Here is a 15,319-nt window from a genome sequence, read left to right on the forward strand (position 1 = left end):
TTGTAAGTGACGTTTTTGAGTAGAGGGGCATAAGCTTTCCTCCTTTCGTTCTAATTCTTAGAACACAATTGGGTCTGTGTTGACAGCCGGGTGATCTAAGGCAAATGTATTGGTGAGGTGACCCATCTACTGTAGCTGAACCCCATTAAAGCCGGTCAGAGAGGAGAGTTGTCTATAAATAATGCTGCTGTGGCTGAAGTTTTAGCAAAGGGGCTGTAAAAATTTCCAAAAGAGAAGGAGAAGGTGACAGCAGTCAACCCAATGTCAGGTGTATAAAGTTAAATGAGAGACCATTAGTTTCCCTGGCATATCCTTCCGAAGTTTCATAAAGCTGCACATCAGAGTTCTCATTACACACTGTTCATTTAAAAATAAAAACAGCAATTGCAAATGTTCACAATTTGAACAGACCAGAAGTGTTGCTATTGCTGATTTATCAACTGTCGCTTGTCAGAATGACTGATTTAACGGGAATCTGGCTGTAGCCAACCTTTGAATCTGCTTTGCAAGTATAACAACTTTCATTTTCAAATCTGCCTAGACGCTCTTGACGCCCAGTTCTCATTCATCTTAATGTAAACCGGGCGCCAGTATCCTAGTGGCGATTTTGGAAAGGGCAGCCAGACAGTGCAGGATTTATTAGTATTGTAGCAAGGCCAGTTACCAAACCCAGTGCTATCTTGATATCTTTCCACCAGTGAAAAGATATAGGTCCCTTTGGTCTTTCCAGGTCTCTCTCGTCTGTAATTTATTAACTCAGGAAAGTTTAGCTGATCTGCAGTAGATGGTCAGGTCCTTCCTGAATTTATTTTTTAAAACTTAATTACTGGCTGGTTTGACTGAGGCAGACGGTTGTCAAGTGACTTGACTGAGGTCACTGTTCGGTCATTCAGCAGACGTTAGGGCCAGATCCTCCGCATCAGCCGAGAATCTGGCCCCAAATATCATCTTGACTTCTGTCCTTTGCTCTACTAACTGGACTTCACTGCTGTATTTAAAGAAGGCTTCTGCATTTGTTGGCTGGGAGCAGAACCTATGTTAGCTACTTGCAAGGCAGCTGTGTTAAACAAACCATTCTATGGCAGCACCAATGCAATTTCACATTGTTGTGCTGTGCTCCGTAGCCAATTGGGAGTTCAGTGAGTTGGTTTCGGCTGAAAGGAAATCAGTCACCTTATCGTGGTCACCCATGTTTCTCACAGCAAAAGAGCATGCAAAGCAAGGATTTGGCATTTATTCTGATAATAAAATGGATCTTTGACCCATAAGCAGTAGAGGTTAAAAACACACACGCACAAAAAGCCAAGGAATCAAATATCATCATAGTAACCTGTGTTAGAAACAAACCTTGAGACATCTATCGTGAATTTTGCATATCCATCCAGTGAAATGCTTTTCAGAAATACAATTTCAGAAGCATTACATGCCTGAGTTCTGAAGTTTTCAATTAAGTTTCCAAATGTGTACATCTGTTGATAAAGGGACTTTTGTTAGGAATGACTGCATCAAGTTTAATTTAATTTACTGAGCCTCATAGTAGTTTGATTGTTTTAAACCTTGCAATGCCAAAAAAAAAAAAAATTATATGCATAGGTTTTTCTCAAAGTCAAATCACACTTTTAAGAGAGAATTATTTTGCAGCATCTTTGAAGAGTTGGAAGATTAGCAAAATATTCCCGGACTAATTATTTTAATATTGATATACTGTGTCAACAGTAATAACCTTTCTTTGAGATGGTGTCCTGTAGAATAAGTTGATGGAAGATGCATTTATGATGCCATTTTGTTAGATTTAGGGCAAAACATTGCATTGCTTTGGAAATGGACTCAAATCAGACCCATTTGTTTTACACCTGCCCATTTGGATAAAGCCCTTTCTGCAGTCCTTATTCTCGTAAATTCCTATTGTCTTTACTGGAAGTTTTGGGTATATAAAGAATGCAGTACGAGTTTCAAGTTAAGCACCTGCTTAAGTGCTTTGCTGAACTGGAGTATTCATTTTAAGGAATGATTTCATCTTTGGATCCTAAAACCATCTCTGTATGGAATCCAGTAAATATTAAAATGCTCTTGAATTAGAGGATATATAAAAATAAATGTATGTATAACATTATTAATACCTCCACTTGGGATTGCAAGCATTGCCATTGACAAACGAAGCAGATGTCTGAATCTTACTCATTCCTTCTAGCCTTAGACGTGATTTTTACATCTGGCCTTACAATCAGAGCTTGTTTTTAATTTGTTTCCCCCTCAAACCTTCATGCATGGATTCAGAATATTTATTTTGTTTTAGCTTTTGAATATGAAACTTGCCAGATGTAAATCTTAGTTGGATAAATCATAGCATTTTGAAATTCAATATGAATATTGTCTAGATCACTTCATTTCAAATGGAGTTTAAGATGCATGGACAGTGAGACATGTAGCCCATTGACACCCTTGAGGTTAACAAACCACTGATGCCCCTATCTGTAGTAAAGTGAGCCGACTATACACATTTGGCTCAAATCACATGATACTTTGTTCTCTGTGAAAATTCTTCTTGTAAGTAGCTACTCCAGAGCTTTTGGGGGGGGGGGGGGGGAGGAGGGGAGTAATAGGAGTGTATTGGCTGTGAGGTTTGAGGGAATGAACTACAGCAGTGAGGTTTGGTTATGTTTGTTGGAACCTGTATTAATAGGAAATATCATTTAATATATCCTATTGGCTCTTCCTATTCCAGGTCTCCGTAAAAGTCTGGTTTGTTTTATTGTATGCTGGAACAGGCCAAAACTCTGGTGCTACTCTTTAGTAACTTGTAGACACGCTTCTCCCATCCAAGAATGCCTGTAGCCTAAGAAAGGAAAGCTATGCTGGATTTCAAACGAACGAAACCTACGGGTTAGAAAAGACAGGATTTGCATTTTTTCCTCACGTCTACCTAGGGTCCTTGTCTGTTTGGTCCTTGGCCAGTTGGATCAATATTTCACTTCTCAAATGTGTTTCCAGAGTGATGTGACTGGGGGTCCAGATTCCTCCTGTGACTGACGTGTACGGCAGATGGTGTCAATGCCTGGCATATGTTTGTTGGATCATGGTGAAGGAAAATTAGCTAGTTTGCTGACTTTATTGGCATTGCACCTTGCAGTCACGTAGGAAAGGGGACCATTTGTTAAAGCCATCAAAATGTACATTGTCTCAATTTTGGGGCAGATTTACAATGTCATTTATCCATTCTGCCCTCACTTTCACTGGTGAATATCACTAAAGTCAAATAGGTTACAGGAATGTAAAGCCAGGGCAGACTTTGCCCCACTTATCCTTTTTTTAAAATTTGTTTGGTTTTTGATTTTTGGCATAAGAATGGTGTCCACAGTCTTGTAATGATTGGAGTCCATGAGCACAAGCAGTTACGTCACACATAGGGAATGTTTACGTCACAAATATGGACTGTATTCCACTCAAGTCATTGGCTCCACATAGAGTATCTTTATTCTCTGGTTATAAATGAAGAAGTTTTTGCAGATTACAGGCAAAACTTGAATATTGACCCTATACCGCAAGAGCTTGACCTCCAGTGATATTAATTGCTCTTACTTTGAAAATGTCACAGACGGTGGACTATATGTTACCGGAAGAATTGCCTTGATTAATTTGATATGCATTTCTAAGTTAGTACGCACTTGTCCTTTGGTGTCACTTTTATAATACTGTATTAGATCTCCAACCTTTGGTTCCTGGAATGCCATCTCTGCATATAAAAGTTTCTAAGAAAGGCTTATTTTGTGTGTGTGTGTGTGTGTGTGTGTGTGTGTGTGTGTGTGTTTCTGTGTAAATTGGAATCAATCTATGGGAGGAAATACAAGCCAGTGCATTACTACCTTCTGAAGGATGGGTAGGGGTTTTTATAAGTATTGTAATTTCACACACATTGTAGCTGTCACTGTGATTCAAGGCTTTTGGAAAGAGAGCTTCCAGTTTTATTTTTTGTTTGCTTAGCAAAGCTTTGACCTTATGGGTATGTATTTCAGATTTTTTATATCATGGAATCATTTCTCTTCAGGATTCTGATTTATATTTCAGAGAGTTGGTAAGGCACCTTGGATTTGCTACATGCCTTGATTGTTTTTTAACCTTAACCCAGTGTGATATGCACTCCAAAGAATATGTTCATGTAATCCTGCAGAGAGGAATAAAGATAACACAATTGTCTGGCACTAATACTGTAACTCTAAAGCGTGTAATGACAAGTCTGGCAAACATACTAAAATAATCACAAGACAGGATTGTTTCTGAACAATAAATGCCATTAAGCTTCACTTTTGATTCTGACATCCATCTGCATTCTATGCCCACTGCATTCAATTTACTTTCTTTCTGGTTTTTTTCCCTTCAAAGAAGTAATTTAACTTTAATTGTGAGTTGTGTTCCAACTAAAATAAAGGATTCCCAGATGTCTTCCGTGCTTCTCCCTGGTAAACTTGATAAGAAATTAGCTGGATCCTCTCAACACCCAAAACTGAGCCAAGCTGCGTAATGCTTCCAGTGATGTCCTCAAGGTTCAAGGACAGCCAGCATCCATTCACTTGAAGATGTTCACGGATAAGGGCAAAAGGTGGCCCATTTAATATGTCTGTAAGCAAGGAAGGTGACATTCGCCCCTGTAACACAAAGCTGATGCATCATTTAAAACAGGGCACCAATTGTTCATAGGACTTGTGCTTGCCCTCTTCACACGGATAAGTTTCACTAGGTTCCATTGTGGTTATGCTTTCTGAACTGAATTTATCATGGAAACAATTATACAATATTCTCCTTGTATGATTAACAAGAGGAAAATGCATTCTTGATGTACACAGGGAAAAATTTGCTGAGAAATATGCTGGTATAGCATCAGCATGGCTAGATTGAAAGGGGAAAAAAAGCTAATGCCGTCTGTTGTCAGTTTAGAGAGGAGAACATTTCCCCTTCATCTCCGAAGAGATATTGTTCAAAGATTATTTAAAGTTATCAGGAAGCTTGGCAGAAGCTGCATAGAGAATAAGGGCTAATCATACATAAAATTGTGGCATAATTGCTTTAATGCCAAATGGAGATTCAACTGAAGGAACTGTAGCTTTCTTCTAGCGACCCTGCTGTGCAATATAAAACCGGCCCTGAGCAACGTATTAAACTGCAAGTCTAACAAAGGCTGCATGTGGTCCTGCTGTACTGCAGTTGCCCAAAGGAAGCATGATGCACAGATTCAGAGCCTAGCCTGGGCATCAGATGGTAGATACCTCAGGGGTTCTGGCTATAGAGGAGCAGACAACATCTGCTTCAAAAAACAGTCATAAGTATGACAGCCATGGATTAAGCCACGTTGGGTAGGCAGAAGCTGAAGGGGGGTCCGTCTAGATAGAAAACAGACTGGGGAAATAGCCTATGTTCTATCATTTGACGCAGCCCAATCGTCGTATTGGCGGAGGAAGTTAGGCATATCAATAATTTTTCTTACCCTTTCGGTCATTGACATGCCAAGAGCGTTGAAGTGTTGTAAGTCTGTGACTCTTCCCAGACAAAAGAGGGACAAGCGGATGATTTAGGCTTGTGCTGGAAATGATAATGATGTAGCGTTGTCCTTGGAAATAAAACAGTAGATGTGCAATGATAAGCCACAGCCTGCGGTAATAAATTACCACATTACGCCCAAAGGCAGGCTAACTAATCTGACTATGATCCAGATCAACTGGCTCCTCTGAGTGACCATGCCAGAAATGACAGCGTAAAAAGGCACTTATTTCTTTATTTAAACAGCTGGCTTCCCAGTCCCCAGAACTAGACCCTGAGCCCCCATCAATGCACTATTGTTGGCATCTTTGACATGAATCAGTCCTATGGGCTAAGGATTCTGGAACTTTAAGGACAAAACAGGAGTAGCTGCTGCCAGTGTTCCCCTAATCGAAGGAAAGGCCTGGGTTTGGCCTGTTGTGATAATTGGGCCTACAAAGTATCAGAGGGGTAGCCGTGTTAGTCTGGATCTGTAAAAAGTGACAGAGAGCCCTGTGGCACCTTATAGACTAACAGATGAATTGGAGCATAAGCTTTCGTGGGTGAATACCCACTTCGTCGGATGCATGTAGTGGAAATTTCCTCACCCACAGACAACCCACCAACCTTAGGCATATTCTCACCAGCAACCACACACCACACCATAGTAACTCTAACTCAGGAACCAATCCACGCAACAAACCTTGATGCCAACTCTGCCCACATATCTACACCAGCAACACCATCACAGGACCTAACCAGATCAGCCACACCATCACCGGTTCATTCACCTGCACATCCACCAATGTTATATACGCCATCATGTGCCAGCAATGCCCCTCTGCTATGTACCTCGGCCAAATTGGACAGTCCCTACGTAAAAGGATAAATGGACACAAGTCAGATATTAGAAATGGCAATATACAAAAACCTGTAGGAGAACACTTCAACCTCCCTGGCCACACAATAGCAGATGTAAAGGTAGCTATCTTACAGCAAAAAAACTTCAGGACCAGACTTCAAAGAGAAACTGCTGAACTTCTGCAGAAGTGGGCTGTAGTCCACGAAAGCTTATGCTCTAATAAATTTGTTAGTCTCTAAGGTGCCACAAGTACTCCTGTTCTTCTTTTTGCGGATACAGACTAACACGGCTGCTACTCTGAAATGCTGAGCTTCAGTTCATTTGCAAATTTGACACAATCAACTCAGGATTAAACAAGGACTGTGAATGGCTAGCCAACTACAAAAGTAGTTTCTCCTCCCTTGGTGTTCACACCTCAACTGCTAGAAGAGGGCCTCATCCTCCCTAATTGAACTAACCTTGTTATCTCTAGACTGATTTTTGCCTGCATATTTATACCTGCCTCTGGGCCTACAAATTTACCCTAATTGTGCGCTCAACCGTAAAAAATACGTGAAAGTTTGTAAGATGTCACAATAACCTATAACTTTTTAACCTGCTTCGGAATTGACCATGAAAAGTGGGTCAAGTTATCTTCAATAAAGAATGTTATAAGCAGGTGCAAGAAAACCAGACCGAGAAACAAAAAAGGCCTGTGGAAATAACTGAAGGACTGCATTAAAATCATGCTTCATTAACAAGAAGATATGAGTCTGGAAATTAATGGACCAAAATCAATGTGGTGGATATTAGGTCTAATTGGTGGAAAAAATGATGAAGGAATCAACTATGCCACCCACTCCCTACCCCCACCATTTGGGGTTCTTAAAAGAGACTTTGAAAAATTATTTATTTGTATGGTGTCCTCCTATCCCAGCCTAAAGCATCTCTGCTTAACTCATCTCATCCCAACACAACTCGTCTTGTGTGATCTTCCCCAGGCCCAAGACAGAAGGACCAGACCAGACCAAAGGGGTTTCCTCCTGAGAGGAGGCCGTCAGGCCTTGCTCTTGTTTATGGAACTTTGTTTTTCACCTGAAAGGCATCACATCATTATGATCTCCAGCCCTCTGCCCGGCGGTGAGGGTATCTGATTGTCAACCTTGCAGAAGCATGTAAGATCCTGTTATGCCTCCCTTCCCTTTTGTGTTACTTTCTGCCTCATTGTTTTTCATTCTCTCCTATCTCTCACTCTCTCAGCTTTTCAATGGATCCTGATATCAACTGTACTGCACTCATTATCACAGCGAGATAAAACGGCCCATCCGGCCCGGCCCTACCTGAGGAGAAAGGATCCAACGAAATGACGTCCCTGACTGGAATGCGAGCCAGGGTCCAATCAACAGTTGTTGTGGCCGACCAGCCCGCCAAAGCATCCATTTGTGATTGGTCAGCTGCCCAGTGTTCAAAGAACCTCAACAAAAGCCCTATTTCCTCCCACTTTTTCTATCCTCTCTCTCCTCTACCTTGCGTCTGTCTGTTGGAAACGGGAGGAGTGAATACCCTTCGCATATCAGGAGTCAGGACTGAAAGTAGAATGAACCCTTTCCTTTTCATCACAGAAAGGTTGTTAAGGTTGTTGGTGAAAATAAGAGACTGAAATTTTGCTGCCAACAGGAGAAATACTTTAATAGGTTTTGATTGTTTTGCATAATTAAATAATGTCTGTTTCAGTGTAAATGCGTGTTTTGATTTCTGCTTCTTCCTTGTGTTTAATCGATAAACTTTCAACTTTAGAATGAATGCTTTTGGGGGTTTCCCGAGAAACTGAGTAAACCAAGGTCTCTGTAGGAAATCCCCCGAACCTTTGTAATACTCGTTCAGTGCTGGACAGTGGAAGAGTTTATAACACCTTTAACTCTTTTGGCCCTTGAGATCAACACAACAGTCCCATAACTCTGATTTGTGCTGTTTTATTTTTATTCAGGTTACTTTGAAATAGAACATGAAGGGTGGGTTGTGCTAATCTACCTGGGAAAGATGATAGAAAGTACCAAATGCTAAACAGCTTCCATTCACATAGCTGCATTTGGAAAGGCTCCTGGCCCGACAAAACTCTTCATGGAGTGGAAGTAAGGGTCTGGCTTTAATTACCATCTTGTGCTGATGACTCATAGACTCACCTCTCCACCCTATGTCCTCTTCCTCTCTCATCAGATTTACATTTCCTCAGGGGTATCCTGTTGACAGCTCAGACACTTAACTCTTTATCTTGCCTTCAAAATCCTCCTGACACCGTCCTTATACAATTAATGTTAACATCTCTCCCACCTTCCCCTGTCCCACAGAATCACAACTCTGGTGTCATTTTTTACTCTTCCTCACATGTTGATATTGCTACTAAATCCCTGCCAGTTTTCTCTGCATATCATCTGCCAAGGGGGGGAATAGCTCAGTGGTTTGAGCATTGACCGGCTAAACCCAGCATTGTGAGCTCAATCCTTGAGGGGGCCACTTAGGGATCTGGGGCAAAATCAGTACTTGGTCCTGCTAGTGAAGGCAGGGGGCTGGACTCGATGACCTTGGTCCCTTCCAGTTCTAGAAGATAGGATATCTCCATTGATTGATAGATAGATAGATTATATAAGTGCATGCATCATTCTCCAGTGCCACCAGTAAAATATTTTCCAGCCCCTTATCTTGTGCCTCCTCTACAACATCTTCCTTCTCTCTGGATTCTCTGACTGCCCTCTTACTATATGTATAACTTGGGGAGAGTCTACAGTATCATGCTCTTGCATTGTTTTTTCCTTTTCTTTTCTTTCTGTTACATACATAGGCATGGATGAGATCATGGGAAGCCAGTTTTAAATTCTGAATTTTACAGGCTTGTGCTTCCTTGTCATTATTCCCAAAGGAATAGACCTTTTAATAGTCAGCCATACTTGAGAGTTCTTGGGCACATCATGCTTATGTTTGACTTCTGTGGCAGGTGCCACTAAAGTTACACCAGAAAGGTGTAAACTAACAACGACCCCTGTTTCTCAGAGTCACAGAAGCAGGCAGTACTGATGGGCTGTCTTCTCTGAACTACCTCATTCGGGTGCAGTGAGGTTTGTTTAATTTATTTAAGTGAATGGTTGTAAAGAGCTTTGAGATCCTTAGGTGCAAGGGTATAGGGGGCTGTGTTTGTTGTTACACTCGTGCTGCTCCACTGAAGTTAATGATGCTGCAGGGATACCACCGAGGTCAGTATTTGGCCACCTAACAGCAATTTTCCTGTTAATAATTTGTATAATTTGCATTGTTCAGCTTGGGGGACGTCCTTAAGCAGTTGATCTCCCTCAAACATTAGTGGTGCAGTGCTGGCCATAGTCAGTATATGCATTCTCAGGTCATTCTGAAGCAGAATAAAGCTGAATTGTGAATGGTTATTTGGATATGTTGTTAATCTTATTGTCAGTGTTTGAATCTGCCATTTCAGTGTCAGCTATTGGAATAAAGAGACTGCTCATCTGCTTACTTTTAGTTCTTGATTATGGTGGTTATTACTTTGCAGTTTGATTTTGATGGTCCCATTTCCATTAGCCTGGGTGACTCAATCTACTGGGATGAGGCAGTGAACATTTGCATTGCTACCTAAGTAATAGTATTGAATGCTCTTGGTGTGATTTGACTTGCTTATTGTCAGAGACTGGGATTTTAAAGGGAGCTTATGGGAGTTAGGTGCCCAAATTCCACTGAAATTCAATGGGGTTTGGCACCTAACTCTTCTAGGCTCCTTTAAAACTCTAAACCATAAATCCTATCGAAAGGTGAGATGACTTCTGCAAACTCACCTAGATGCTTTTGGAAATTCCACTCTCAAATCCAATTGACATTCAAAAGGAGTTGGGCACCTAACTCCCTTAGGTTCCTTTGGAAATCTCAGCCAGAGTTTTTGACAATTAATAGATCATGTCCCTGTAGCCAGAAGGGACCATCGTGATCATCTAGTCAAGCGGTTCTCAACCCCCAAAATGGGTCACAACCCCGTTTTAATGGGGTCGCCAGGGCTGGCGTTAGCCTTGCTGGGGTCCGGGGCTGGAGCCGAAGCCCAAGCCCCACCACCCAAGGGCAAAGCCAAAGTCTGAGCCCCAATGCCCGGGCCAAAGCCCAAGGGCTTCAGCCCTGGGCGGTGGGGCTCAAGTTACAGGCCCCCTCATCCGGGGCTGAAGCCCTTAGGCTTTGGCTTTGGTCCCCCCGCCTGGGTTCATGTGGTAATTTTTGTTGTCAAAAAGGGGTCATGGTGCAATGAAGTTTGAGAACCCCTGACCTAGTGTGATCTCCTGCACATTGTAGGCCGCAGAACTTCACCCATCTACTCCTGAAACAGGCCCAGAACTTCTGGCTGAGTTACTGAAGTTCTCAAATCTTGATTTAAGGACTTCAAATTACAGAGAATGCACCATTTACTCTTATTCAAAGCAGGAAGTGACCCATGCTCCACGCTTCAGAGGAAGGTGAAAGGGGTCTTTGTAGAGATAGTGAACTCATTTTACTTTATACATACTTGGATGATAGTTTTATCATTTAAATTCTTTCTGATATTTTCTCTAATCCCAGAATCACGTAGATGTTTTCCCCCTAAGAGAAAGGCTCTTGCAAGACTCAAGCCAAAATCCATAATTTGTTGCTTTTTCTGTTTACTTGCATTGGTTAGATCAGCTGTAACTTGGGGAGAGGGTCCATATTACACTGTTTCATTGATTTTCCTTTAGATACAAGGTGTTGTTCATTTGGAAGTGCATAAAGAAATGTCCTTCAATTAAAAGAAACCACAGGAAACTTGCTAAATAACTGTTCTCTTTGCTATTCACAGTGTTGCCAGGGTAGCAGTGTAGCAAAATATAGCAAAACAACAGCAAGATGTGCAAGACTGATATAGGCTATACCCAGAGGCTATAGATGGCACCGTGACACATTTCAGGCTTTATCAGGAGTAAGGCAAACATTTGCACTGCTCTGGAAGAGCTTCCGCCTTCCCAATATACTTCAATAAAATGGAGTAATTAAAAGGTACATTCTATATGAGCGTCTAACATTCAGTAATCAAACGTCATAACAAGAACAACGCACCGCATGTGTATCCTGCCATCCATTGTCAAAGGTGCATTGCTTTGCTGACTGTATCTCAGTTCGCCGATTGATGAGAGCTCCCGTAAGAGGCTGGCACAATCAGGTAGGGTCCGATTGAGATCTAGTAGGCATGAGGAGAGCATACCGCGCTGTCATGCCAGAGGTGCAGACAGGTCAGAGGATATTGACATGGCCAAAGCCCAGAGCAGTGACAGCAAATCAGATTTCTTTTAATTCAGTTAGCAGCATAATTTCCCCTTATGATCAAAAGGGCCTAGATTTACATCCCCCTTTTAATTATTGTTTTAACTGGAGGGCAGACTGCGATGCCCTGACTCAACTGGGTAGCATCCACCTCCATTTGACTTCAATGGCACTGCTGATGGAGGTCAGCTGGTGAAATCCTGGTCCCGTTAAAGTCACGGAGAGCTTAGCCATCGACTTCAATGGGGCCAGAATTAATAGTGATTTAAAGGTATCACCACCTAGCCCTAAAGAAGCCAATTAATCCTCATGCTCCAAGCAGTTTCTTTGATAACTTACAGCCCAGTGAACATTGCTCAGGAGTGAGCGAGGGGACATGGCTGCGGTTCAGGATGCTAGCCCTATTACATATCCTCCATTCCCCCTTGGGGGGTGGAGGGGGGAAGTCTGCATAGCCCATTGGCCACACAAAGAATGTGGGTGGGACCAGGGATGAAGGAAGGGCCTGTATACATTGTCCTCTCCTCTTTCCCAAGACTTGCAAGAGATCTGCAGTTCAACCAGTGGAAAACGAGTAGTCCTTGAAACAGCACTGGCTCTTCATGGATGCTCTGTGACTAGTTTTCAGAGCTGTCCGTGAGGGCAGTAATGGGCCTGCAGTTAGGGCAGTGCTGTTGCTGGTCCTGATATGCTGCCGTGGACCGGGACACGAGGCTGAAGTGGACCGTGAAGGGGCCATTTTTCGCTGGATGGCTGGTAGCTGAAGGTGCGGAGTCCCCGGCACTCACATATCCCCTATCTGTACTTCATTTTGTAGCCCCAACCTTGGATGGCTGTCTAGTCTCTGGGGCCCTGGGTTGGAGAGGGAATGCAGAGGCTGCGTGCCAGTGTATTTCTTTGTTCCCCTCCACGGGCTTTTTTTGACTTAGGGGACTCTACAAATAGAAAGTGATCAGCTGCATGTTTTGCAAAAGGCAGGCATGTTCTGTTCTTCACTTCTTCCTGTGTGTTTGTCTCACAGTTCAACACTACATTTTTCCATATAGTGCATAGGAAAAATTTCAGATCAGTGCATAGAACCATGCAAACTGTGACAGGACTGCCGATGGCCATGAGGGAATACACCTTTCTGGGCCACCAGAATAATTCAGAGTATCTGACATAGACAGATTGATTTTTCCTTTCATTGATTATGAACTGACTTCATGCTTTAATTAATGTCTTTTCCCCCTCTCTCCTCCCCCCCCCAAAAAAATTATTACGGTTAAAGCTTTAAGTTGAAACAATTTTGCCTCTATGTGGAACGCTCTTTGGAAAATATCCTGAAGAGTTTAACATATTCCCGAACCTAATGTGAGGTTTGGATTAATTAATATGATCATTCCACTATAAAACATAGTGAGGTCCAAATCCTGTGACTAGTGAGGCCAGACAGAATTAAATGGCTGCATTCTGTGTCTATTATGACATCATAGCGCCCCTCCAAAGAGACACCTTTCTCAGGTGAACTAGAATAATTGGCAACTTGAGGAAAGAAGCTTCCCTTCTCCGTGGATTGTTGATGGCCTGTTAAGCACGCTGCCGGCCGTTCTTTTGTGATGATACAGACATCAAATCATTTACATTTCTTTAGCTGGTCCCATTAAAGTCACTGAGAGCTTAGCCATCGATTCAATGGGGCAAGATTGCCCTTTTCTCAAATAAATTGCACTTTTAATAATGTGCACAGCCATGGAAATATCGTTGATGGAACATTAACACCGCACAGGAGGGGTATAATTCTTCCCACATGAAAAATGGTGGGCTCAGTCACATTCCCCCGAGCACTCCTCTCACATGGCTTGATAGCAGAGTTCTCCATCCCAGCCTCGGCCCCACAGAAGGCTGTATGTGGTCAGATTTGGGGGGCAAAGTTGACACTATTCCAAGCTGTGCCCACATGCCAAACACTGCCTACTCCTGGCACGAAATCGCCATGCCACTCACGGTAGATTGTGCAGATCTCCGTGATACAATTGCCCTCCCTTTCCCTACATGATTTGATCAGCAGTGAAATAGTTGACAACGATGACATTGAAATTAGCATGGTTAGTCTTAAAAGTTAGCACCAGAACTGTCTGGGAATGGGATTTTGTTCCCATGTTTGCTTTGAGAGTGTTTGTGGTTGAAACAGGCTGCCTCCTGCAACCATTTCTATTTTGTTAAAAAAAAAAAAAAATCTGAACTAAAATGAAAACATGTCAACCAGCTCTAGTCAGCGCCACGCTTAGATGTGAGGGGCAGCTCCTGCCTTAGCCCTCAGAACTACTGTTCCAGACGCCACTGTCGAAGGATCCACATGGGAGCGTGAGGTAGGGCAGTCCCCCTTGAAGGCACTGGCTGGAAAAGGAGCTGCACTGCTGGAGAGTAAGGTAGAGAGGGATACTGAACTTCTATTCAGATGAGCCCCGCCGCTCCGTGACATTTCTGGGCAGGCTCTGCAGGAAGACAAATCCTTTCCCCCTCGCACAGATGCCGCTGACACACATCTGGGTTGTGCTTCAGGAGGGACGACTAATTGGGTCTGGTTTGATCTAGCACGTGCTGGAAATCTAGGAAATGTAGGAAAATATAGGTCAGACTACAGATATAAGTTAACTGGAAAGTTTTGTAAAGGCCATCTCTGTAGGTGATACTAAGCTGATCAAGTTTTATTTAATATGCCCATCTGTGGGATTTAATGTCAATAATTTAATCTCTAGGGATTTGGTCAGGTGCAAGACCTGATGTTTATGTTCTAGATTAAGAGCAAAACTCACTCTTTTGGCCATTTACCCTGATTTTAAAATAAAAGTTCAGTTCAGGAATTCATTATTCAAATCCACAGCTTTCTGGATGAGTTGAGATCTAGTGAATTTAAAAAAAAGTTGAGATAACAGGCCAGATCTGCAGCAGCTGTAAATCAGTATAGCTCCATTCACTTCACTTTTCATCAGCTGCGGTTCTGGCCCAGCATATGAACTTGTCCATCACCCTTTCCTCTCTTGTGTGCTGTAGCTTACGGCAGTGTTGTCCAACCTTTTCAGCTCTGAAAGCCAAATGTATCATTTCAGAAAAGTCAAGGGGCCACTTTAACTAAAACTGGTCAAAAACATTATTTTCCTGATGGAAACGTCAACTTTTTGGCCAAAAATTAAAAAACACAATCTTCCAGCTGAAAACGTTTGATTCAAAAATGCCATCACAATGCTCCATGGGAATAGTAGTTCAGGTGCCTCATGCTTCCATTTTCATCGATGGGTGGGGCTCCTAGGCCAGACTACATTTCCCATGATGCACCAATAACTCCCCTCTTACTCAACCTTTGTGATGTGTCATGGAAATCACATGCCCCAGTAAATAAGGGGAGATGTCCAACATCTGGCCCATAGTGGAGAATGGGGACAAGAGGCATCTGAACTACAAATCCCATAAGGCACCACAGCTGCATTTTCCAAATTGAAGTTTTCGGTGGAAACCTTTTGGTTTTCGGGTGATTGGCTTTTTGACAAAAAGTCATAATTTTCTGTGGAAAACGGACACTTTTTGCAAAGAAAAAAAAATCTGTATGTCAGAAACCCAATTTTCAATCGCAAAACCAGTTTAGATGGAAAAAGTTGAACCAAG

At 42.4% G+C, this 15,319-nt stretch overlaps 1 protein-coding gene across 7 annotated transcripts in view; it reads left to right on the forward strand.

Annotated features, from left to right (window-relative positions):
- The window catches only part of SGCD (sarcoglycan delta), a 504,512-nt gene that overhangs the window by 236,469 nt on the left and 252,724 nt on the right, over positions 1–15,319 (forward strand). The gene's annotated exons all lie outside the window — the stretch shown is intronic.

Source organism: Chrysemys picta, chromosome 8 (genome assembly GCF_011386835.1).
Source record: "Chrysemys picta bellii isolate R12L10 chromosome 8, ASM1138683v2, whole genome shotgun sequence".
In the NCBI taxonomy this organism is placed as follows: Eukaryota; Metazoa; Chordata; order Testudines; family Emydidae; genus Chrysemys; species Chrysemys picta.